Genomic DNA, 27,075 nt, shown 5'->3' on the forward strand with positions numbered 1-27,075 from the left:
GGATGAGGAACCTTGGGATTTCCAGTTGGCTGTCCATCCTGGAAGAAGGGCTCCCTGCCTTTGAGGTCTTTTCCCACGTAGCCTGGAAAGTGGAGCCTGGGAGAGGCTGATCCAGTCCAGGACCCACTGAATCCTGATCTGGTTTCATTGCCCTGACTTAATGGAATCCTAGCCCAATCCAGACCTGATCACTGTACCAACCCTCCTTTCCATATTCCAAGTATTTAAGTAGCTTCTTCCCTATGTGAATCCATTCCATGCAAAATAAGACCTGCACTGTGATTGAAACTACTTCCACACTCTGAACATTTAACTATGAACTCCTAACATGTCTACTCAAAATAAGCCCTGTTGACTTCAGTTGAAGTTATCCACCAGTATGTGGTAATAGGATGGCAGCATAATTAGGAAATAAGTGGAAATAGAATTGCAACCTAAATTGTTGTCCCGTGTGGATTTTTTGGTGTGATCTTCTGGATGAAACTCTTTCCCGAACCCAGACATGTATATGTTTCTCCCCTGATAGCAGTCTGTGATGTCTAATTAGATCTGCACACTGACATATGTGTTTTCCATGCTACCTATATCTAGGGCAAGGTAAATTGGGGTAGTCTCAAAATGGATACCTTTTAATTGTACTGTGATTTATATATTTTTATTTGTAAGGTGCCTTGAGTTTGATTTTAACCCAGAGAAGGAGGAAAGAAATGCTGTTGTGGTGGTCTCTAAAATAAACATGCAGAAGTACCAAAACTCAACAACCTCTCTATCAGCAATTGCCCATAATAATTCTGTCTCAGGGATGCAGGACCTGTGGTCTCCCAGATGTTGTTGGACTCCAAATCCTATCAGCCACAGCCAGCAGGACTAGTTTCGGGGGTGATGGGAGTTGTAGTCCAACAACACCCTGATTGCCACAGGTTCCAATCCCTGTTCTATCTGATCAGAAGTTGGCTTTTGTGAAGTTATAATTACAAAATATTTTCCTAGATGATATCTAAGACCTAATGTAAATATGATGCTAGACAAGCAAAGAATAGCATACACATGGACAAATGGTCACTTAAACCTGATTGCTGCACTTGCTTGTGAACAGGATCTACATTGCTGGGCTTTGCACACCAAATAGTTAAAGGTTTAAATGAGATGCTGAGTATATGCAACATGACATGGGGAAATTGTTCTTGACCCAGGCTAGGGCTGGGGAAACCAAATTCCCACAGGGCCATAAAGGTTACTGTAGCGATCACACAGGGTTCCCAGATGTTTCACCATCTATTGATCTCTATGCCACCACTTCTCGCTGCCACCACCTGGTACAATACTGAGTCCAGTCAGGTTTTAAATTGGAACATAAACTACTGCTTATTTATTGCAGTTTAACAAGCGTGTGGTTTCATAAACGGTATTGGTCAGTTACAATCATGGGGTGCCTATCCAGACGTATAACTTCCACTACCTGCTCTCACTCACTAAACCACCTCTCAGATATTTACTTGTCTTCCTAGCTCCTAACTGTTCCTGACTCAGCTTATTTCTCTACACTAACTCAACCCACCCACAGACTCTATCCCAATTCACTCCAACCAACCGCCCAACTCCCAACGAACTCCTCCCTTTTCCCCTCCCAGAGCTGGTTTTATGGTCCCTCTGACTCCACTCCCTGGCTTCTGATTGGGTAACCTGTTTAACTATTTCACCTCCAGCACTCTCATATGTTAACATCACAGTTACCTACTTTTGTGTGTGTGTAGTTGGGTCACCCTCACCTATTACACAGAGGTTAACATCTGGGAGGGGGCACCATGTACTCCACTGAGGAAAAAGCAAGCTATTAAATAAAAACAATAAATAGGGCAATGACAATGGTTGCCAACAGACCACAAAAAGCCTGCTGCTCAGTCAAGTAGACAAGCGTGACCAACAAAAGTCACCCAATGAACCTTTTCATGGCATGGAAATCAGCGTTAGAATATCATAGTTGGGGTAAGGAACCTGAGGGTTTTCAAGAGTTCTTGGACGTGTCAGTCCCATGCAGCATGGCCAATGGCCAGTGATAGGGATGGATGGGCTGTTGTCTGCCAATATCTACAAGAAAACAGGTTGTCTTACCCTGATCTGTGCACCCCCGGCACAACAAATAAGGTCTGGTAAAATAGTTGGCAACTCTGCTCAATATTCCACAGTTGCAATGCTAGGCCAAAAGATATCCTCTAAAGAGAAGACCATGATTATCAATATCACCACTGTTCTCTATGCCTGCTGATTTGCTCTTGCTGGGCAAGGCTGGGAGAAGATGGAAATTTAGCTGGCAACATCCCCGCTTCAGCGGAGAGCACCACAACATATTGGTTATAAAATAAAAACACATATGAAAGCTGTAGTTCATGTTTTATAATCTTGTAAAATAAAAAATTTTAAAAAATGATGAGGCAAGGAAATAGCTTGGGAGATAGTGTATCAGTAGTTTAAGATTTTCATATCATTTTAATGGCAGGCTCCTTCTAAGTTACACAGCATGCCAAGTTATTTTACATTCAGAAGCACTATCATTTACAGTTTAGTGCAAGTACCCATGGGGGCAGAGCTAACATTTCAATATTCACTGAATAATTAGCCAAAATTGCCTTTTGATGCAATTCAGGGGGATAAATGATTCCCTTAAAAGTAGACAATAGATTGCCAGGCTGCTTGAGTTTAAGTAGCCTCATTAATTTACTAATATTAGGGAGCATATGGGCTGTTCCTCTGAACGGAACACGGGACTATATTATACAAGTGGTTTGGGGCATATTTCGGGATATTGGCGAAAGAAAAAAAGAGAGGTAGAAATCGAAAGCGAGGTTTGATGAACTTTTCCTTAATTTCAAACTATCTGGAAAATGGGCTTTCTTGTTGTTACATTGCAAAATAACTATAAAATGGCTAAGCACATTAGGAAATATGCAGCTTGGATCCATTAGGCAAAATTCATTTTTATTTGTATGATATGTATGCCTATATAAAATTGCCTCTTAAACTTGAACTTGGAGTTATAATGCGCTCAAGAGAGAGATGGTATAATCTAAGGTGCACATAAGAGCTGAGACATGTGCTGTGGGATTTTTGAGTGCTTCTTTCTATAACAATTCCATCACAATCTTGAATCGCTTCCAGATTACCTTTTTTTTAAAGCATTCATCCAGATTTGTTTGCACAAACTTTGTAAGTCCTTAGTCAATGTTGCCTGTTTATTAATTTGCGACGAACTGGGCTTCACCATCCAAGACCTCCAAATCATCTTTAATTGCACCACCTGAATTTGTCATTTTGTGAATGCTGCTATTTTGGGGTGGGATTCAATCTGGAAGTGCTCTTGGCCTGAAACGTGGTCTGTGGTGTTTGCCCTCCTAGGTGACATCATGCTGGGTCATAAGGAAAGGGTTATATGAGTGTGAAGTGATTGGCAAGTGGAAACCCAAGGGGAGGAGTTAGAGTTAGTGTTGTTAAGGAGTCAGTCGGGTGTTAGAGAAGAGAGAGGGAGGATAAGTCTCTAGGTTGGGCTAGTTTGATGTGAGAGAGTGAGAGAATCTGTTATAGAGGCTGCCATTCAGAAAATGCAATTGGGCAAATCTCCAGGACCAGATGGACTGACTTCTAGATATTACAAAGCTTTGAAGGAGTGGTTGATTCAACCGTTAAAAGAGGTCTGTAATGAGATCTTAGAGGGAAAAAAGGCACCTGAATCGTGGAAAGAAGCGTATATTTCACTCATACCAAAGACAGAGACTGAAAAGACTCAACTTAAGAACTACCACCCAATATCGTTACTTAATGTGGATTACAAAATTTTTGCAGACATTTTGGCAAAAAGATTTAAAAGAGTGTTGATGGAGAAGATTCATAAGGACCAAGCAGGCTTTCTCCCAAAAAGACATCTATCAGACAATGTAAGGAATATAATAGATATTTTGGAAAAATTAGAAGTGAACATAAATACTAAAGCAGTACTGATTTTTGTGGACGCGGAGAAAGCCTTTGACAATATTTCTTGGAGCTTTATGATAAAGAATCTTCAGGGGATGGGGGTAGGCCAGGGTTTTGAGAACGGCTTGGGTGCAATATACTCTGAACAAAAAGCTAAGTTGATTGTAAACAATGTAATAACTGAGGAACTCAAGATAGAAAAAGGAACACGACAGGGGTGCCCAATTTCCCCATTGCTTTTTATTTCTGTTCTGGAGGTGTTGCTGAATATGATTAGAAATGACCAGCAGGTTAAAGGTGTACAGGTCGGAGCTAAACATTATAAGCTAAGAGCATTTGCAGATGACTTAGTATTGACTCTGCAAGAGCCAAACACTAGTACGAAAAAGGTGTTAGAAATAATCCAACAGTTTGGCCAGGTAGCTGGATTTAAGTTGAATAAACAAAAAACTAAAGTTCTAGGAAAAAACTTAACAGATATGGAGAAGGAGAAATTTCAAGAGGAGACAGGGTTGACGGTGGTCAAGAAGGTGAAATATCTAGGGGTTTATTTGACAACTAAAAATTTGAATTTGTATAAGGATAATTACGAAAAATGTTGGTCAGAAATCAAAAAAGATCTGGAAATATGGTCAAATTTGAAATTGTCAATGTTAGGCCGAATTGCAGTGATTAAGATGAACGTATTGCCTAGAATGTTATTTTTGTTTCAGACCTTGCAGATTCTTGACAAGATGGAATGTTTTAAGAGGTGGCAGAAAGATATCTCGAAGTTTGTCTGGCAGGGCAAAAAACCCAGAATCAAATTTAAAATATTAACAGACGCTAAAGAAAGAGGGGGCTTTGCCCTGCCGGACTTAAAACTGTATTATGAGGCAGCAGCGTTCTGCTGGCTGAAAGAGTGGATGCTCCTCGAAAATACAGACATTTTGGATCTGGAAGGCTTCAATAATGCATTTGGTTGGCATGCATATTTATGGTATGACAAAATTAAGCTGCATAGTGCCTTTAAAAATCATATTGTTAGAAAAGCATTGTATAATGTTTGGATAAGGTATAAAGATCTGTTGGAAAACAAAACCCCTAGATGGGTGTCTCCAGTGGAAGCCAAAGCAGTGAAGAAACTCAATATGGAGGTCGGATGGCCAAAGTATTGGGAAATCTTGGAACAGGAGGGAGACAAATTGAGACTGCAAAGTTATGAGAAAATGAAACATAAAGTACAAAATTGGCTTCAATATCATCAAATAATGGAGTTTTTCAAACAGGATAGGAAAATTGGCTTTCAGGTGGAAAAATCAAAATTAGAGACTGAATTGTTAGAACCTAATACTAAGAATTTATCAAGAATGTATAACTTGCTGCTGAAATGGAATACACAAGATGAAACAGTTAAATCGGCTAATATTAAATGGGCACAGGACATTGGTCACAACATCATGTCTGCTGACTGGGAATGGTTGTGGAACACCGGTATTAAATTTACGGCATGTAATGCCTTAAAGGAAAACATTATGAAAATGGTTTACAGGTGGTACATGACCCCAGTCAAGCTGGCAAAAATTTATCATTTGCCCCATAATAAGTGTTGGAAATGTAAAGAGACTGAAGGTACCTTTTATCACCTTTGGTGGACATGCCCGAAGATTAAGGCCTTCTGGGAAATGATTTATAATGAAATGAAAAAGGTACTTAAATGTACTTTCTTGAAAAAACCAGAGGCTTTTCTCTTGGGCATTGCCGGCCATTTGGTGTCAAAAAGGGATAGAACTTTTTTTATGTATGCTACAACAGCAGCAAGAATACTTATCGCAAAGTATTGGAAGACACAAGATCTACCCACTCTGGAAGAATGGCAGACGAAGGTGATGGACTACATGACATTGGCTGAGATGACAGGCAGAATTCGTGACCAGGGAAAAGAGACGGCGGAAGAAGAATGGAGAAAATTTAAAAGCTATCTTAAGGACTATTATAAACTTGATGAATGTTAGAATGTTGTGGTTTTTAGGAATAAAGGGATACAGTGATATAAGGTCAGAATAAAGAAAAGACTAAGATGACAGAGGGCGGAAAGGAACAATTGGGAGTTGCTATAAATTTTGGACATTGGGATGCAGAAAGGGGGGGGGTATGGGGGAGTCCCGGAAAAGAGGTCTATGAAAAAAATATGTTATGAAATTATACGTGTTTGTATGTCTTTTTAAGTGTTTGTTTGTTTTTTAAAAAACTTTGTAAAACTAATAAAAATTTTATATAAAAAAAAAGAGAGTGAGAGAATCTGTTAAGAGGAGTCAGATAGACAGTTGGGATAACGAGTTAGAAGTTATTAGGAAGGTATAGGCCGGTAAAGTAACTAAGATTAAGAAACTGACAAGAAAAATGATCTGAAACCATAAACTTGTTAAAGCTTATAAAATAAACTTGTGTATTTGGTTTAATGTTAACAAATGTCTGGACTCTGTGTACCAGAGAGAAACGGGTTGGTGGCAGTGGGGAAGCGATCACAGTGGTGGCACAGGGATCAATAGACCGTTTAACATCCGGGGACCCTGTGTGATTGCCACACGGTCTTCCTTTTGGCATTGGAAAGGAGTTCAGTTTGAGGCGGGGGGGGGGAGACAATAGATAGCACCACTTGACTGCAGAGTAGTAATTAATTAACATAGCTTGTTCCCATGCCTGTTCAAGACATGGATTGCTATATGCCTAAAACCTTCTTCTCCATGTTCATGAACATGAATGACTATTGGCATTACTTTAGAACTAGGGGAAATTCTTCCCACTGCAGGCTTCTTCTAGAAGACATGTTGTTGTCAGTCTACCAGAAATGGCCCAGAAACTAGCACATTTTATCAAAAGACAGTGTGGGCCATGTTAGGGACTTTGGCTTAGGACTAGGTCATGGAGTATCCTTGTAATGTACTCAGAAGGGAGCAACAGAGATGAGGCCAGAGCTTTTCTGTTTTGGGGGATGAAATATACCCGGAGTCGAGTGTGGATTTCATCCTCTTTATTCAGCTCATAGTAGTGAGGAATGAAAGTTTCCCCAAAATATGTACTTTATATACATTATTTACACAATGGGCTGCACGTGATTGGCTAATTCTGGGATTCTCCTGTAGGCCAATCAGGTTGTGGATTCACTTCCACCTGGAGCTGGATTGAGTAGCTCCTGCGGACCAATCATACTGCTGCATTGTTCTAGGACCAGTCAGACTGCTGCATTCTGAATCCTACTGTTCTAGGACCAATCAGACTGCTGCATTTTGGGTCCTATTCAATTCAGTACATAACAGGGGAAAAACAGGTTTTATTGATAAAGAAATATAATATACAAATTGTAATGAAGTGACCAAAAGCAATGAGAAGTGAGTTTAAAATTAGAAACTGCATATGCTCAGGGTGTTTTCTTTTTATGAAGGTTTGCTTGTGTTTTGCTGAGAGCTGCGAACCTGCACATACTCAGAATAGCTTTGGTGCCCCACGAAATAACACAGTTGTCAGCCTTTAAGATACCTCAAGATGTATTTTCTGGTGCCTTATTTCATATATTCTTTTGGGGGAGCAGGGTTTTCTGGTGGAACTGCACCAGAGCGCCTGACAACGTTAATCTGACCTTAATAAATAGTGATAACTAGTCCTGCAATCATGTCACTCATCCTCTCCTGATTAGCCATAATCTGCCAATTAACCTTTCCAGGAAAAATGAGCAGTATGAGGGAAAAATTGAGGTATGCTGGTGTTTCCTGGTAAAGCGTGTTCTCACTAAAAGAGAGCACGTGTTGCGGATGGGGCCGAACAAAACTCCACTTGGTTGCCAGGCAGTATTAGATTCAAGGGGCCTGGAGCAGATTGGAGGATGGTGTTACTGGGGTAAATTTGATGTTGCCAATTTAGGGGTGGGATCAGTGGTTATTTAAGCAAGGTCCACAGCTTTCTCTTTCTCTTTCGCTGTGGACATCGGATCACATGGAGCACTTGGACTGTCTGGAGGACAGTGATGCAAACTTCTCATTGTCTGGTTACATTTCTTTATTTCCCCCTTCTTTTAATCCTCTTTAGTCCCTTAAATAATTTAATTCCCCTTTTTCCTGTTCAATTTCCCACCCCACCCCTTACCCTGCCCTGTGGGAAGATTCTCCCTGTATCTGTGGCTTGCCTTTCTTTCGCAAAAAGGTTTCCCCCATTTATCCTGTTGTAAATTGTGGGGCTAGTCAGGGCTGTTCCCAGCTTAGCTGGAATCACTTTCGTTTATAGCACCCCCGAAGGTTGGCTTTATTTGAGTGTGTGCAGTGCTGTTGGCCAAATTTTAATCTAGCCTTGGGCGGGAGCACTATTTTGAGTTCCTTTAATATTGCTATGAGACTAAGATTCTCAAGAGCAGAGGCATGGAGCCCTATTCGGCCTGGGCATAACTTCCGAGCCTAAGTATGCTACAGGTAGCAGTTAATTGTTAAGTCTCTGACCTCTCTATAAGAATGTACCTGCTTGCAGGCTCAGTTGCTGCTAATGTATATCTGAGGCAGACAGAGGGCGGCAGAGGCTCTCTGTGCTTCCAATGACTATGAGCACTCTGTATATGCTCTTGAACTATGCTGTTTCTGAACAAGTTTATTTTCTTTAAGTTTGTTTTGCCCTGATAGTGGCGACTGCCATTTTAGAGGCAAGCCATTGTGGTTTAGTGGCTAAAGTGTAGGACTAGGACCTGGGAGACAGGGTTCATATCCCCCTCTTAGCCATTGTTATAACAAAACAAAACAAACTGCTCCTTTGGGGCTATTCTGTTGCTGGGTAGTTCGGCCCATTTGTGATAAAAGAACTTTGGGTTTCTTGAAGGGGTGCTTCCCTCTAAAAGGGCAAGCAGGGGTACCTGGACAAGCTGTGGGCTGCCTCAACTCTGCTATTTCACTGGAAACATTTATGCCTGGCCTGGCAGGTGATCCTAGGGCTTTGCCCTAGAATTCGATGGCCTGGAAGCGTTTCCGGCCTGAATAGTGTCCCCATGTGGTCCATGAAGCATTGGTTTCACCAGTTCCTTACATTGTTTAGTTTTTGCGGACTATGACTGGGCTTTTGCAAATGCCTCAAGAGCTTGCCTCTCCTGCAGGGGATGACTTGTGGACGCCCCAGGTGTCTTCTTCCAGAAGGAAGCATCTTCGAAGGCTGCAATCCAGGAGGAGGGCAAAGAGGAGCAGGGATCATGATTCAGACATCACCTTGGACCTCTACAGGGGTCAGGGTGAGGCTGTCCCGGGTCTTTAGGGATCATCCTGGATAGCTCAGCTGGTCAGCGCATAGTGCCGGTAATGCCTAGGTTGCAGGATTGGTCCCTATATGGGACAGCTGCATGCTCCCCCATTGCTCTACCTGGACACTTAGGTCCAGTGTCGAGGGCCTTTTGGTGGTTCCCTCACTGCGAGGGATGTAACAGGCGCCACGTTTGCAATATGCAAGCGGGAGAAAGCACCTTTGTGTGCCCGCACTGCAGTTTGCTCTGTGCGTTGCAGGGCACAGCGCTGCACGGGCTGCATTTGCATTGCATTGCGTGAGAGATTTGCATTGCACAGAGGTTGTGCGCATTGCACAGAGGGTGTGAGTGCATTGCACAGAGGGTGTGTGTGCATTGCACAGAATGTGTGTGCATTGCACGGAGGGTGTAGTGGCATTTGCACAGAGTGTGTGTGGTTTTGTTTTTGTTTTTGCATTGCACAGAGAGTGCATTGCACGGAGTGTGTAGTTGCATTGAACAGAGGGTGTGTGCAGTGCACGGAGTGTGTAGTTGCATTGCATGGAGGGTAGTTGCATTGCACGGAGTGCGTTTTTGCATTGCACGGAGTGTGTAGTTGCATTGAACGGAGTGTGTAGTTGCATTGCATGAAGTGTGTAGTTGCATTGCATGGAGTGTGTAGTTGCATTGCACAGAGTGGGTAGTTGCATTGCATGGAGGGTAGTTGCATTGCATGGAGTGCGTTTTTGCATTGCACGGAGTGCGTTTTTGCACTGAGTGTGTAGTTGCATTGAACGGAGTGTGTAGCTGCATCGCACGGAGTATAGTTGCATTGCATGGATTGTGTGAGCACTGCACGGAGTGTGTTTTTGCATTGCACAGTGTGTGTCTGAAAAGGAAGCTGGCTCGGCGGCAGTTTTGTCGGGACTTTTTTAGCGGTTCTGGCCAGCATCGGCCCTGTAAATTTACGTATTATGATGGCAGCACAAGATGCCCCCTGCCCAAGCGGGGCTGGAAGCTGGCAAGCAATACCTCAATGCTTTTTGCCCATATTCCCATTTTATTTAGGGATCCAGTTGGATATCGTTGCTAAAACATACCACTTGCCTATGGAGAAGCTGTCTGCCTTGAAGGAAGTTATTTTGTAATACTTCCTCTGTAGCAAGTGATGCTTCATCAGATCCGATCTTGCCGGGTCACTTAATTAATCTTGCATGCAGAGTGGTTGCCCCAGGCCGCCCCTTCCCTTCCCACTAGGCCAGGCTGCCTGCGGCCTGAGGTTCCCTTACCTTTCTCATGCAATGGGATCTCATGCAATGGTTGCAATTCCTATATGTATGCAATAGTAGTTGGCCATGGCAGGATACTTGCACAGGGATTTTTCAGGTTCATGCTGATGCTGCTGGATCTTTGCCCTTTGGTTTTTTATTTCAGGGGCTGCTGGTGTGCAAAGCCATGGCCTCAAGCCCGGTATGGTGAGGCAATCATGTGACCTAACTTTTGAGTTTTCCCCATTGTAGTAGCAGTTCACATGTGGCCCGAGGAGTTCAGTGACCATCGGATCTGCTTTTGGTCTGATAACCAGGTAGTGGTGAGCGTCTTGGCTAAACAGTTCTCACGCTCCAGCAGAGTCTCCGCCCCTCCGCTCATGCTTTTGAGCTGCACCGCTTAAGGTTTAATATTGTGCTTTCTGCTCTCCTGATTACGGGATCCTCTAATGATGTCTCTGACACTCTATCCCATTTTCAGATGGAGCGCTTCAGATCCTGGGCTCCAGACTCAGCTATTGCCAGACTTTTCCAGACCACCTGTGGCATTTTGACAACAATTAGTAATTACAGAGAGCAGCAGCTTCCATTTCCCCTTCTGCTTTTAGCTCTTATGGGAAGGCCTGGATGGATTTCTTAGCCTTAAGCTGGCAGTCCTCGGCCATTCAGATGAACTGGCCCCCATCCTCTGAGCAGATCCTGCAGTATTTGGTCCACCTGCAGCAGATTGGGCGTCCTGTTATAACTATAAGAATTCAGTCCGCTGCAATGTCTGTTATACTGAAGCTTTATTTTTCAGAGACCCTTGCATAAAGTTTGTAATGCGCAGGGCCTTGGAAGGTTGGAATAGGCTCCAACCTCATAGGACAGTGGGCAGGAAGTCGGTCAATTTTACCTATGCAGGATCTGCAACAAGTTAAAACTTGTCTGCTGGTAAAAGATCAAGGCGAGACTCCTTTCAGTATTCCATTGCATTTTGGGCACTGAAGGTTGGGGAAATGGTTGTTGGAGCCAGCACAGGGCTGAGAGTCTGGAGGCTTATTGCTTCAGGACTTATCCTTATCTGCTTTGGAGCTTGTCATTAGAGTTGGGAACTCTAAAACAGACTTAGTGGGCAGGAGTGCCACAATCAGGCTTCCCATTACAGATGAGGAGGGCCCTTGCACGGTTATGGATACCAGAAAAATTTGGCTTTTCATTCCCCTGGGGGCTGGCCCACTCCTAGTGCATGAAAATGGGTTCCCGTTAGCCAGGCATTAATGTGTTTACGCCGTGCACCAGTTATTACGGCCTGCGGCTTGCCTACCACTGAACACGCCTCATTCCTTCCGAATAGGGCTGCTGCAACGGCTGCACACTGGGGGCCTGTCTGTAGACAGGATTGTGAATACGGGTCATTGGAAGTCTGACGCTGACAAGGGTTATATCAGGAAGTGTCACAATGATGTCTGTGCTGATGCTTGTCTGTTATTTCCTTTTCTCATAGGAGCAGCGGTGCACATTTGGGCCATAGCATTGTACACTGGGCTGGCAAGCGCGCTGACAAGTCTGGACTGGGGCGCCATCTCAGTCTTCCTGCCCATGTGGACATATACTGGATGTCCAGATGGGGAATGCTTTGGGAGGAGGTCCTTCCTTTGGTGCGGTCGAGTGTGACCTGTGCAGGTCCTCCCGCAGGGCTGGTGGTACAGCTGGGCAAGAATGATTTGCTGTCTTCCTCCAGCATAAGTTTGCATTCCTGCATGCAAGAGGGCTTGGATTGAGTTGATGGCAGCTCTCCCTGGACTCAAAATAATTTAAGGCATTTGGTTCAAGGTGGTCTGGAGGGGGGGTTGGAGCACCTGTCCCCTCTAATGCGCAAAGATATTCCATTAAAGGAAACCAAGGATTTGCCATGCTTTGTCAACCCCTTTCGAGGGGTAGGGCCACGCAAGAGTCCCTGGGAGCATTTGGGGTGAGCTTGAGTCTGATCCTGGTTCATTGCTCCCCCACGCTGTTTACTTGTACTGACGATATGGTGGGGCCCAGTCGTCAGTGCTGCCCTGCTGAGGTCAGGTGCAGCTAGTCGGGAACCAATGCCTAGACAAACTACCACCGAGCAGGCCAGAAAGCATGTTAATATGGCGGTGGAAAATAAAATAAATAAAGTAAATCAAATAAATAACATATAAAATAAAATAACAAATAAAATAAAATAGGTCCTTGCTTTAGGTGGTTCTGTGATATTGCACCCTGCTATTTTCTTCAAGACTGTTCCCCTCTTTGGGGCAGATGGGGGGTGCATCTTTCCCCTATGGGGAACGACACCTGGCGGGATGCGATTGCCTTGGGATTCCTTGCTCCCCCACAATGTTGCTGGTACTGACGATATGGTGGGGCCCAGTCGTCAGTGCTGCCCTGCTGAGGTCAGGTGCAGCTAGTCAGGAACCAGTGCCTAGACAAACTACCACCAAAGAGGCCGGGAAGCATGTTAATAAGGAAGTGTAAAATAAAATAAAATAATAATAAAATAAAATAAAATAAAAATAATAAAGTAAAATAGGCTTTGCTTCAGGTGGTTCCATGATTTTGCACCCTGTGATTACCTTCAAGGCTGCTGCCAGCTTTAGGGTGAATATTTCCCCTATAGGGAACGACACCTGGTTGGCTATGGTTGCTTTGGGATTGAAGGAAGGGTTGCATTTGTGAGTGGTTTGGCGGTGAGCTAAGGCTCTGTGGCGGTTAGGCATTGGTTAAATTGGTTGGTGGAGGGGTATGGATTGGCTGTGCCTGCCCCTCCAATGCTGCTGCTGACGGGTATTCCGTTAAAGGAATTCTGGGGCTTACCATCCCTTCGTCCAAACCCTTGGAGCAGGGTGCGGGCCGTGTAAGTTCCCAAGGAACAAGCAGGGAATAGCTGAGGGTCTGTGTCGCAGTCCCAGCTGTCCCTGGTCTTGTTCCTCCACACGCTGACTCACGGGAGTCAGCGCTGTCCCCAAGGCGGGGGGGACAGATAGTCATAACCAATGCCTAAGCAACCACTCTCAATTTGTATGAAAATAAAGTTGTGGCCAAAAGTATGCCAAAAACCTTAAACAAAAATTATGTGTGATGTGTGAGTTATTGGGGTAGGGGTTTTGGGGGACCTCAGCACGCAAAGCGTGTTCTCACTAAAAGAGAGCACGTGTTGCGGATGGGGCCGAACAAAACTCCACTTGGTTGCCAGGCAGTATTAGATTCAAGGGGCCTGGAGCAGATTGGAGGATGGTGTTACTGGGGTAAATTTGATGTTGCCAATTTAGGGGTGGGATCAGTGGTTATTTAAGCAAGGTCCACAGCTTTCTCTTTCTCTTTCGCTGTGGACATCGGATCTCCCGCCCGCCCTCCCTTGCTTGGGCTTGCGCCTTGACCTTGCTCTGCCTGTCATGGGGTCGTTCGCCTTGGTGCGGGGGCCCAGTAGGAATTTTTCCAATTGGCTGATTAGTGTGTGCCTTTTGGGTTTTGCCTACTGCTTAGCAAATCGTCACAACTTGTAAGGTTGGCGGTTAGGCATTGGTTAAATTGGTTGGTGGAGGGGTATGGATTGGCTGTGCCTGCCCCTCCAATGCTGCTGCTGACGGGTATTCCGTTAAAGGAATTCTGGGGCTTACCATCCCTTCGTCCAAACCCTTGGAGCAGGGTGCGGGCCGTGTAAGTTCCCAAGGAACAAGCAGGGAATAGCTGAGGGTCTGTGTCGCAGTCCCAGCTGTCCCTGGTCTTGTTCCTCCACACGCTGACTCACGGGAGTCAGCGCTGTCCCCAAGGCGGGGGGGACAGATAGTCATAACCAATGCCTAAGCAACCACTCTCAATTTGTATGAAAATAAAGTTGTGGCCAAAAGTATGCCAAAAACCTTAAACAAAAATTATGTGTGATGTGTGAGTTATTGGGGTAGGGGTTTTGGGGGACCTCAGCACGCAACAGGCTGCAATTCTATGCAGAAGTGTAAGCACACTGAATTTAGCTGGATTTTTGAGCAGACACACATAAGATTAGGCTCTACACAAAAATCCAGCTACACAATCATGGCCTGGGTATAATGCCAATGGAGAATTCATGTGTGCACCTGCGATGCTCAACAACTTGTACGGCTCAGCCCTTCACAGTATGTGACAATATTTTCAGGAGAGCAAAACTCCTGAATTTGTTCAGATGCTAAATTAAATGGCACAAAACCTTGGCAATGAAGTATTTCCTCCATTGGCATTTGTGACTCTGCAATTTACTATTAGTTATCCCCCGTTATATTCAGCATTCCAGCATTCACACATCATTCTGATAAGAACTACATGGACAAATTGACATGAGTAATACAACTTGTGTTGTTGCTGGCATTTCAGGAGTTGATTTGTTCACTGCTTCCTGTGAACAGACTCACATGAAATCTCTCTCTCTCTCTCTCTCTCTCTCTCTCACACACACACACAGAGAGAGAGAGAGAGAGAGAGAGAGAGAGGATGGAGGAGTGGGCAGAAGGTGTGTATAGTCCAGAGCAGAATGAGATTTCGATGATACATTTGCAGTCGTAAGTACTATCTAAAATTGGAAATAAATTGTTGACTGTACTTGATTTCTGTAGAAAAACAAAGACGAGAGCTACCAAAGTTCCACGGCTGTTTGGTGTAATGTCACTGTAAGTAGCCAAGAGAGTTTACGTCAGAAAAAGTTAAGCATAAAGGAAACAGCAATTATGTCTGATAAGCTGTAGCTAAAATTGGAAATAAATTACTGACAGGCATAAATCCAAATGGAAGTACACCACAGGGAACAGAAAGCAGGCTAAAACCTGTACAGGAACAAAGTCTACTAGTATCATTTGACAATGTCTTTCTTAACAAATCAAAAATGAGGTGAGGATAAACTCGAGTAAGCGCACATTAAGCAATGAAAGCGGTGACTTAACAGCTGTTGCCGGGAACTTACAACTTCCTTGGAAGTTTTAAAACTTGTCATTCTACACACACAATAAATGGCTACCATTCCCCCCCCCCCAGTGCCACAAAGACAAATGTTTTGGTCACTCATGGGGGAGGTGTGTGTGTCTGTTGCTTTGAATCACTTACATTCAAGGTAAAGTGTAGCTTGCAAAAAGTTATTGGTTCAGTTGTTTCCTACTCGACTACAGAGAATTGTGAGAATCCAGAGGTCTGGAGGGTGGCGATACGCAAACAGGCCTTTTCTGCAGTGGCTCCCCATTTGTGGAATGCTCTCCCCATGGAGGCTTGCCTGGCACCTTCATTATACACCTTTAGGTGCCAGGCAAAACATTCCTCTTCAACCAGGCCTTTGGTTGACTAATATATCCTTTTTGATGTGTTTGTGTGACGGGGTGGGGGGAGGCAGGGTTATCGTTTTATTTTGTTTTTGTTATGTACTTTGTTTATTTATCTTGTAATTTTATGCTGTGAACTACACTGAGATCTATGGATGAAGGGCAGTGCAGTACAAATTCAATTAATTAAGAATAAGAACAATCTCCAATGTTGCTGTCCCTCTGTTCTTCATAATTAGGAAATCTTACCTAACTTGGCAAGGGTCGCCATGTCTCAGATAGATGCCTACCAGTACACTTCCAGTAATGCTGAAGGAATTTGTGTTTCATAAATGACATTCTTAATTTACTAAGTGTACACAAAAACAAAGACATATGCAGTCATCAGACAGGCATTGTCTGAAAAAATGAAAGAGTGGAACTGAAAGAGGGAGTTAAGAGTAGCTTTGCCATATCACACTTGGGTACAAAGTGACTATATAACCCCATTAACCAGGCAGAAAGGCTTAAAAACAGAAGAGTGACCTACCATGTGGCTTAGGCCTATGGCAAATATTATCCTTCTTCCTCCCCCAAGCTAATGTTCAACCACACATATGCCTTCTATGAGCCACTAGGTCTAAAGCTCTTTAGTTGAAGTCACTAGGCCAGGCACCCCTAAACTCAGCCCTCCAGATGTTTTGGGACTACAATTCCCATCATCCCTGACCACTGGTCCTGTTAGCTAGGGATGATGGGAGATGTAGTCCCAAAACATCTGGAGGGCTGAGTTTGGGGATGCCTGCACTAGGCTGTGCTTCTAGAGCAGGAATGGGGAACCAGTGACTCTCCAAGTTGTTACTGGGCTCCAACTGCCATCAGCTGGAGCGGCTGTGGTCAACAGTCAGGGATGATAAGAACTGTAGTACAACAACATCTGATGGCACAGGTTCCTCATCTCTGTTCTAGAGTAAACTTGTTATGGGTTGAGAGATGGTGAAGCTCAGTGTTCGAAGCTGAGATACGAAAGGTAGGAGCTAAATGGCACCTTAAACCTTGGTTATGGGTGCAACATTGGAATGTCTAGACACACTTCTTTTAATAACAAGAATACAAAACTGAAAATGAATGGACTGCAGCTAAACTATAATGTTCATTTTTCACATGGTCTAGTCCTTCTCCTGGCCACCCCTCTAATATTCTTAAGAGGGTATCTTCTCCAGTCTTCAGAGAGTAGCTGGAAATGGGGAGGCAGAAAAAGGTCCTCTTTTCCTTCCATTCTGCAGATTTAATCTGAAATCTTAGGCGCAGTACTGCACCCAGAGCTCAGAAACTGCTCTCGCTAATGAAATTCCCTGTCACAAAATGCACCTAGAACAATGGGACCAACACACACACAGTGACAAAGGGAGGCCAAGTCCATGCCGTATCATCAACCTGTTGGCCGCTTTGAGTATTTGAGCAAAAAGCACCCTGCAGATGTGCAGAGATTTTCAGCCTGACCAGAGTGACTTTGATCTTTAATACAAAAAGGAAAAAGGGACCAGAAGTCCCTCAAACTCAACAATCTCAAAACTGCCCATGTTGTAGAGTGCAACCCAAAGCCCTTGCCATTGGTGGAAAGGCTTGATGGGTAGAGGGCAGAAGTTAGGGAGCGGGCAGGAAAATTTGCCAACCCTGCCTGTGCCCCATTCCCCCAAACAACCCATTTTAAGGTTTTCTGCTGGTTACCACCATTGAGGTGTTTCTTGCTGGCAGGGATCTCCCGCTGGCAGAGGTCAGCAGTGCCAGACAGGGCTAAACAGAGATATCTCTGCCTCATCCAATTCTCTCTGTCTAGCCAAGCCTCCTGTACTGGATTGGGAATTTGACTTACTCTGCCTTTAATAATTTTATTTATTAAAATGCTATCCCGCTGCAAAGTGCATGGAAACATTTACTCCTATGTGTGTTCAACTAAGGGACTGGCCTAACCCTTTGAACACGTCTGTTTCATTTCCCATTTTTTAAAAAAATAAAATAAAATGCATCATGAGCCACAATACAAACTGTGTTTGCTTAGGATCAAATGCACTTGTATTGCTTCCAAATAAACGTGGCAATTCCAAATCTCTGCAGTCATTTGTTTGCCAACCTGGCTGCCTTGGAGTGCATTGCAATTTGCAAACTTGTCTCCTTGGTCTCCTGCAGACAGGAGCAGCTACAGGGAACAGAGTCACACTGTATTGCCTAGGCAACCAGACAAAGCTAGGTTTCCCATTCATCCTTCTTTCCCAAGCTGTTAGCCACACCCCAAGCAATCCTTGTTTGCTTGGGTTAAATTAGTGAAGCAGTCCATAAATTAATGCAGGGAACAATGGTAAGTGTTCACTGAAATGTTTCTTCTCAAAGTACTGGGTTAATTTAATGCACATTGGCTGAATTTTCATTACTCACCAGCTCAACCTTCTAGGGCAGCAGATTTCAACAGTTTCAGACCTGAGACCCACCTTTAATGCAATCCAGTGGAAGGCGGACACTTCTTCTTGTCCCACCACTTCTCCCCAGGAAAATTTGCTCCTTCCTATTCCCGGAACTGTTCCTTCAACTTTTTCCTCTCTCATTGCTGGGTTTCTGGACAGCTAAAGCCTCCTAATTCTCAGCCATGGACTGTCAACAGTTTGTCCTGGTGATAGACTTTATCAGCACCCCCTGACTGCGTGCTCTGCAGGTGATTCTCCTTTAGTGGCTGATCAATTAAGGCTCTGACTTTCACCGTTGCTTTATTTCTCCCTGCAAATCACCGCTGTGATTTCCAGCTTTCTGTGTTAGGATGTTCTGATTGATTACGCGACTGCCTTTATTTGCTCCCTCTTGGCTCAATCACACCAGCTCATAGGCGACATGATCTGTTTCCCAAGACCTATTTTACATGCACCCCGCTCCCCTAGGTCATAAGACATTCTCGGGGCAGTGCAGCACAATTGCTATGCATGGCATTGTGCTAGTTTCCTTTGGATGAGAGAGCATTGGAGACTTGTGCTGCCTTTGTAACAGTGCCTTTATTTCAAATAATTCAAGACAACATATTGGAAGCAGATAGGCACTTGTTCGGCAGGTTCCCAGAGGACAGCTGGAACACAGCTAGCACCAAGGGTCAGCATGGCTGAGCATCTGCTGATGGCACACACCCTAGTAGGGTACCCATTAACAAGAGTCCTGCTGGACTCTTCATTATTGCAGCCTGTGGTCTCCTGGGTACCTGTTCCAGTGTACCACTGTAGGCAGGACTGAGGTTTTGGGTATCAGCCAAGGTGCCCAAAGGGTAGGATAAATGAAGGAAGACAGAACAAGTAACCATCCCGTGCATCATTTCTCTGTGGTTATCTCAGCAAATATTGCTGTTGTTTAGTCATTTAGTCGTGTCCAACTCTTCGTGACCCCATGGACCAGAGCACGCCAGGCACTTCTGTCTTCCTCCTGCAGTTTGGTCAGACACATGTTGGTAGCTTCGAGAACATTGTCCAACCATCTCGTCCTCTGTTGTCCCCTTCTCCTTGTGCCCTCAATCTTCCCCAACATCAGGGTCTTTTCCAGGGATCCTTCTCTTCTCATGAAGTGGCCAAATTATTGGAGTCTTTGCTTCAGGATCTGTCCTTCCAGTGAGCACTCAGGGCTGATTTCCTTCAGAATGGATAGGTTTCATCTTCTTGCAGTCCATGGGACTCTCATGAGTCTCCTCCAGCACCATAATTCAAAAGGATCAATTCTTGGGCGATCAGCCTTCTTGATGGTCCAGCTCTCACTTCCATACATCACTACTGGAAAAACCATGGCTTTAACTATACAGACCTTTGTCGGGAAGGTGATGTCTCTGCTTTTTAAGACGGCAAAATTAATTTCGTGTCCTGTTTCTTTCATGTGTTGGAAAAGAGAGGAAGTTTTTTCTTCTTTTTTGACGGCATTCTTGTGTTCTGCGATACGTGCATTTATTCGTCTGTTTGGACATTCGTCTGTTGTACATTGGACAAACAAACAGACGAATAAATGCACGTATCGCAGAACACAAGAATGCCGTCAAAAAAGAAGAAAAAACTTCCTCTCTTTTCCAACACATGAAAGAAACAGGACACGAAATTAATTTTGCAGATTCCAAATTGCTCTTTAACATGGAACATCACCACAAGAGAATAATCATGGAAGCCATCGAGATAGAGAAACACCCTCACAACATGAACAAGCGTGACGACACGTCCCGCCTGCCAGACATCTGGAAATTAGCCCTCCCCACAAAAACCGACACCAGAACCAGAGGCACACAGAACGCCGTCACCAATCAACCACACCAGACCCAAACCCAGACCCTCTCCACAGACATATTACAGACTCCATCCAGTAGCCAAACTATAGTGGCACCTCCGGATGCTGCACCCCCCTGCAATCCCTACACAGATCTGGCTGGCACAAGGCACAAAATCACAGCTCGCCCCTATACACGAAGCCAAGCCAGAGCACAACTAAATGCAGCACAGCCATCTTCTCAGAAAAACTCTTCACAAGCTCAAGAGGTCAAGACACGAAAGCTTTAGCAACTAATCTGCACTTAATGACCCACCCAGTGGTATTCAGAATATCACTCATGAAATCACTCAAGATATCCCTCAAGTAATTAAGGAACAAAAGAAGAAAAGGCACACTAATCTAGGAACTTCCTCCCTGCCCAGAACGTTGGAGGCTATACACCACACCCCTCAACAGTATTTATAGGAACTCAAACACCAGATTCTGCTCTGTTCCAGTAACAAGAAGCCGAAAGCACCAGCCTGAAGATGACGAGTGAGACCTCGTCGAAACGTCGCCCAGACACCCCGACTCTTACACGGGAAGACACCCGAAGACACCAAAACCTGCATTCCTGTACCCGTGAAAATCTACGAAAGCAAATATATATATATATATATATTTCACACACTCATGGAATTTTTAAATATCCGTTTTTTCTTAAACTAAACCAAACTTTTTTAAAAAATTACAGCCTTGTTCCTTTTCACCTGTAATTGCAGAGCTTGTGCAACATGGTTTAGCCCCAAGCAAAATTTTATGATCAGGTTATAAACCTGGAAAACTAGAGATTTATAAGGGAAATTGCAATTCAATGTTACTTTTGTGACTGCATGGCCATAATTTAGGATCCTGTTCTTTCACGTTGTAATAACTATTTATCCCTTAGGGGAAGGGGTTATGTTTTTTAAACCTCTTCTCCAGACAATTAATGCCAGTGAATTATAATACCCTTTCTCTGCTCTTTCATAGGCTGCTGCTGCTGCAAGCTTTTGGATTCCAAAATTTGGAGTGACTAAATAATAAAATGCCCTGGAAACTACTAGATGGCAGAGTGAAGTGGTGTCATGTTGCTCACCTAACCACGAATCTGGACTCTTATATTTAGAGAAGTTTATCTAGATGCTAGGCTGGACCTCAAACAGAAGTGATAATCCTTTGACAGAAAGGTGCATCTCTGCTTACCATATCCATGTGATCATTCCTGTTTCTATAAGGAGAGATAGTGCTAATAGCTACTGAAATGTGAAAATTCCATCTGCCTGCATTGGTGTGTGATTTCCTTGGATTCCTACAGAGATAATCTAGTAGGCATCAATGGCTAATACTCATAGCAGGTACCGTATTTTTCACCCCATAGGACGCACCGGCCCATAGGACGCACCTAGGTTTTTTGGGGGGGGGAATAAAGAAAAAAAATATTCCCCCCCCAGGTGCAGGGCTGGAAGAACCAGGTCGGGGAACAGCAGGAAGGCGCGCTCCCCCTCCCCGCTTTCCCCCGAGCTTGTGGGGCTGGCAGTGGGGAGAAGTGCGCTTTTCCCCATCGCCAGCATCCAAAGCAGGTCGGGGAATAGCGGGATGGCGGCGCTCCACCTCCCCGCTGTCCCCCGAGCTTGTGGGGCTGGCGATGGGGAGAAGTGCCATTCTCCCCACCACCAGCCTCCAAAGCAGGTCTCCGCAAGAGGTGGGAGAGCTTCGGGGTGCAGGCAGCTCTCCCACGGCTTGCGGACAGCTTCCTGAAGCCTGGAGAGCGAGAGGGGTCAGTGCGCACCGACCCCTCTCGCTCTCCAGGCTTCAGCGAAAGCCTGCATTCGCCCCATAGGACGCACACACATTTCCCCTTCATTTTTGGAAGGGGAAAAGTGCGTCCTATAGGGCGAAAAATACGGTATATTATTTTCAGGATGAGAGGTAGTATTCTGGGGATCATGAGAAGAATAATTCTACTGCACTTCCACCTTGCTTGTGGGCTTCTTCTGGGCATCTAGTGAACCTCTGTGAGAACAATATCCTGGACTAGATAGAGGGCTGGTTTGTATTCCCAAGACCTATGTGGCTGAGAAGGGTGGAGTTGACCTCAGCCAACCATTCCCACCTGGGTACTTGGTGCAGCACCAGAGCAGAATTGACAGGTGGGTGGGTTGAGGTTTGTTGTGGTTTATAAAAATGCCATCCCTCTCTCCAGGTTTCCTATCCACTTGAGTTGAGATCTAGAGTGTCTGCACTTGATGCTCAGCAATTGAGACAGATTAGGAATTCTGCTGGTTTTCCACCCAGTTTGCGCCCGAAGCAAAACTTTTTTGGTGCTAAGCAAAAACTTTCCTTTCTTATCCAGGCTTTTGGCCCATAATTGGAAGTGGTTTTTTTATATAAAAAAACATAGTAGTAGTAGTAGCAGCAGCAACAACAACAATTTCATTACATATATGCTGCCCATGTGGCTGGGATGCCCCAACCCCTTTGGGTGGTTCCCAACAAAATATTAAAAACACAACGAAGTAACACCCATTTAAAACTTCCTTGATGCCTTCAGATGTCTCTGGAGTTCAAATAGTTGTTTATCTGTTTGGCATCTGATGGGAGGGCATTCCATAGGGCCTCTTTTAAGGGGACTAGATCTATGAAGACTTGTCTTTTATTTATACAAGATGTATGGGGGATGTGTGTGTGTTTAGTTTTTTATTTATTGTGATTCTTATAATTGGCTTTAGTATTTTTACTGTGTCTGTAAGTCGCCTTGAGTCATTTATATGAGTAATGCAACATTATAATATCATATCATATTATAAACGTAACATAACATAACATAATATATAATAGGTGGGATTTTTCCAGGTGGCAATATGTAATGTGCACACAGGGCCGGATTGAGGTTTGATGAGGCCCTATGCTACTGAAGGTAATGGGTCCCTTTATATGTTCAGCTGTCCATTCTCAACAACATATTATTGCTGTTTTTTGTGTTGAATATATGCTGTATGGTAATTTATGGACCTAATAAGTATCTAAAGCCATTTGTATATAACAAAATATGTATTTTATCAAAGTAATTTTATTTTATTTGTTTTTTATCTTATATTTTGGAAATATACATCCAGTTTTCCCCCCTTTTTGGGGGGGGGAGGGCCAAGAGAGCGGGGCCCTAAGCTGTAGCTTGTTTAGCTTATATGTACCTCGTACCTACGGGACCGCCTCTCCTGGTATGCCCCACGGAGAGCCTCAAGGTCCATAAATAGCAACACTCTAGTGGTCCTGGGCCCTAAGGAAGTTAGATTAGTTTCAGCCAGAGCCAGGGCCTTTTCAACACTGGCTCCGGCCTGGTGGAACGCTCTGCCTCATGAGACCAGGGCCCTGTGGGATCTGATTTCTTTCCACAGGGCCTGTAAGACAGAGTTGTTCCACCTGGCCTTTGGCTTGGAGCCAATTTGATTCCCTCCCTCCCTCTCTTTCTTTTTTCTTTTCCTTCTCCTCCTGCGATGCGGCTATATTTTAATATTTTAATGTTGTATTTTAATTTTGTTTTTAAGTTGTAATCATTCAACTTGTTTTTATTATTGCTTGTTAGCCGCCCTGAGCCCAGCCATGGCTGGGGAGGGCAGGGTATAAATAAAAATATATTATTATTATTATTATTATTATTATTATTATTATTATTATTATTATTATTATGTGAATCTGGCACTGTGTGTACAATTGATCAGTTTCAGTTGGTGTTGCAGGAGTAGATGCATTCCACATTCACTTCTCCATTTATGAAATGGGAATTTTAGTGACTGTTTGACCCTAAAGAATCCTGTGCTTCTTCACGAGCGGAGCAAATATAACAACAGAAGTTCACCTCCAAGTAAGCTGCAACTGGGAACAGAGAGCCAAAGAGCAGCAGGAGGTGAACCAAGGCAAGAGCATGACTGAGTTTCACACAGGAGCTGCTTCATTGCCTACTGTTCTATTCCTCTGTTTATTGGCATGGAAATCTTCTTTATAATGCACCTTTGTCACAATGTAGTAGTGCCCTTCAGGAGAATATGCCACAGAAATTCTGTTATTGGTTGCATTCCTTTGTTCTGTTATCTATCTGGGTGGTGCTGTGGTCTAAACCACTAAGCCTCTTGGGTTTGCCATTCAGAAGGTCGGCAGTTTGAATCCCCGTGACAGGGTGAGCTCCCGTTGCTCTGTCCCAGCTCCTGCCAACCTAGCACACCAGTGCAAGTAGATAAATAGGTACTGCTGCGGTGGGAAGGCAAATGGCATTTCCTCGCGCTCTGGTTTCCGTCACAGTGTCCCGTTGTGCCAGAAGTGGTTTATTCCTGTTGGCCGCATGACCCGGAAAGCTGTCTGTGGACAAACTCTGGCTCCCTCGGCCTGAAAGTGAGATGAGCACTGCAACCCCATAGTTGCCTTTGACTGGACTTAGCCATCCAGGGGTCCTTTTTCCCTTTACTATGCAATGGTACCTCAGGTTAAGAACTTGATTCGTTCTGGAGGTCTGTTCTTAACCTGAAACTGTTCTTAACCTGAAGCACCACTTTAGCTAATGGGGCCTCCCATTGCTGCTGCGCTGCCGCTGTGTGATTTCTGTTCTCACCCTGAAGCAAAGTTCTTAACCCAAGGTACTATATCTGGGTTACCGGAGTCTGTAACCTGAAGAGTATGTAACCCGAGGTACCACTGCATATATATGTGTCTGTGTGTAGTTCTACACTCACCTGATATTTTGTGAGAGGGTGGCATATAAATACTTTCATAAATAAATAAGAAATGGACACAATGTGTCATTTGCTTCAAGAAGTAAAATCTTATAACTGGACCAGAAATGGCAGAGCAAGGCTAGAGGGTTGGTTAAGTTGGTTGTTGTCCAGGAGAGCTATACTTTCTTTTTTTTACAAGGAGCAAAAGGTAGATTGGGAATTAATGTTACAATACAGTTTTCCAGACAGCGATGTGTTTTATGGTGGGGGTGGGGGGTGGGAGAAGAAGAAGCAAGTGAACAATGATGTTTGCATATATATTTAGACTCTACCCGCAAGTTCTTGTCCTCTATGGTTTTCAGTGTTTTTTCTGTCGAATGCTGGAGTTAAAGTGCTTTCTGAAGCAGCATAATAAGAACATATGTTTTCCATACAGAGAAAAACACATACACTCCAAATATATTTGGAAATACATCATTATCAGTCAACAGTGTTCTGACTTTTTATGCCATCAACTTAGCTTTTATGTGATGTTACCAAGCAACAGAAGTTATCTATTCTGCTGTTATTATACACAATACTTTGGTGTTTCAATGAAATCAGATATCAAATGAGTAGGATGAAATTTTCCCCATGAACCATGTATCACTGATGGATAAAAGCAGTTGAAATAAATCAGACGTATGCTAGACTCCCCTATAGGTTGTAAATTTCAATAACTACTGTTCTGCCTATGTTGTGTGAGGAACTGTTCTTTCCTCTTTCTCTTTTTGATACTGCAACAAACCTTATCAAGACTCTATCAGACAGTGGACATAATTAAAGCTATATTTGTGATATGCCTCTGAGGTTCGAAGGGAATTTATTGTGGTAAACCACAACTGTGTGGTGTGTTTTTTAAAAAATGTACTGCTGTCAAGATCCGAGCAACCCACAAAAATTGCTCTTTCAAAAGTAATTTCTTTTTGTTATCTAATAATTTAAAATCTGAATCCCATAAGACACTGAACACTGCTTTTTAATTTTATCTCCCAACTTTTCCCTGAGGAAGTGTTGGAGCCAAACTAGATAGGGCGAATTGGCAGATTATTGAAACATAATTTTGAGATGATGTACAGATGATTTAGTCAAATGGCATATCTCCATTCTGGAAATAAGGTGGTTTCAAGTGGTCAGTTGTTAACAAAGGAACATCAGATTCTTAAAAGTTTCAGCAAACTGCTTTTCAAAAAGAATGCTTTTCACTTTCCCTTCACATTAGTGATTTCGCTACTAAAAGAACAATTTTGCTGTCAGGTTAGAATATGTCATCTCAGAGACGATAGCAACATCTCCTTTGATTTTGAAGAGTAAAAGAAAAAGCAAATTCAGGTATAATTTGTACCCCATGACTGTTTTAGTAGCATAAAATACTGCCTTTAAATGGTCTGCTTTCAGATTATTACATTGACTTGTTTGCTGTGGAAGTCATGGGAAGTCTAGGAATGTTCTGGGGACACATCCTGGCTGCACTCTCATTTAATGCACAGAGTCTTAACATTAGGGAAAGGATGGCAGCTGAGTTGGCAGTTGCTAGAGGAAGTGAGCAAGTCTTGAGGCACTCCAGGACAGAGCTGTGGATGTCATGTGATAGCCCTGCCCCACCTAAACCAGGTGTGGGAAAACCTTGACCCTCCAGATGTTGATGAACTGCAACTCCCATCAACCCCAACAAGTATGACCAATGGCCAGAGATGATGGGAGCTCTAGCTCTGCAACATCTGGAGAGCATAGGGTTCTCCTCACCTTGTTCTAAGCCCATGTTTTGCAAACTTGGGTCTCCAGCTGTTTTAGGACTACGATTCACATCATCCCTTAAAACCAACTTTAATTTTTTAACCATTTTGAAACATAGTTTCCTATGCTGGGAAGGTTACGGGCAGATAGGCTTATATTTTTTTTATGTATGGTGGAGTTGCACAATGGTATACTCCTTTAATGGTGTTTCACACTATTTCCAAAATTATGCAGCAAACTCTTCCACCCAATTCAGCTCTTGCCTAGTGATCATCAGACTCAAATTGAAACAATAACCTTAAATGCAGAGACTTAGAACCCCCCCCCCCCCCCATTATCAGCAGCTCAATTAACAATAACCCAAGACTGGAAACAACGTATAGAAATCCCCATTGACATCTGTGTAAATAATATCTGAAATACCTTACTCACCACAGAAAGGTAATTAAAGGCACTTCAAAGGCAGACACTTTTGGCGAGACTTGGCTTCCAATCTTTTCCTTTATAAATGAGACAGAAAATACTTTTATTCCAACAACAACACAAGAATCTCTGTG

The sequence above is a fragment of the Podarcis vaucheri genome (genome assembly GCF_965113315.1).
Source record: "Podarcis vaucheri genome assembly, chromosome: 4".
NCBI lineage: Eukaryota > Metazoa > Chordata > Lepidosauria > Squamata > Lacertidae > Podarcis > Podarcis vaucheri.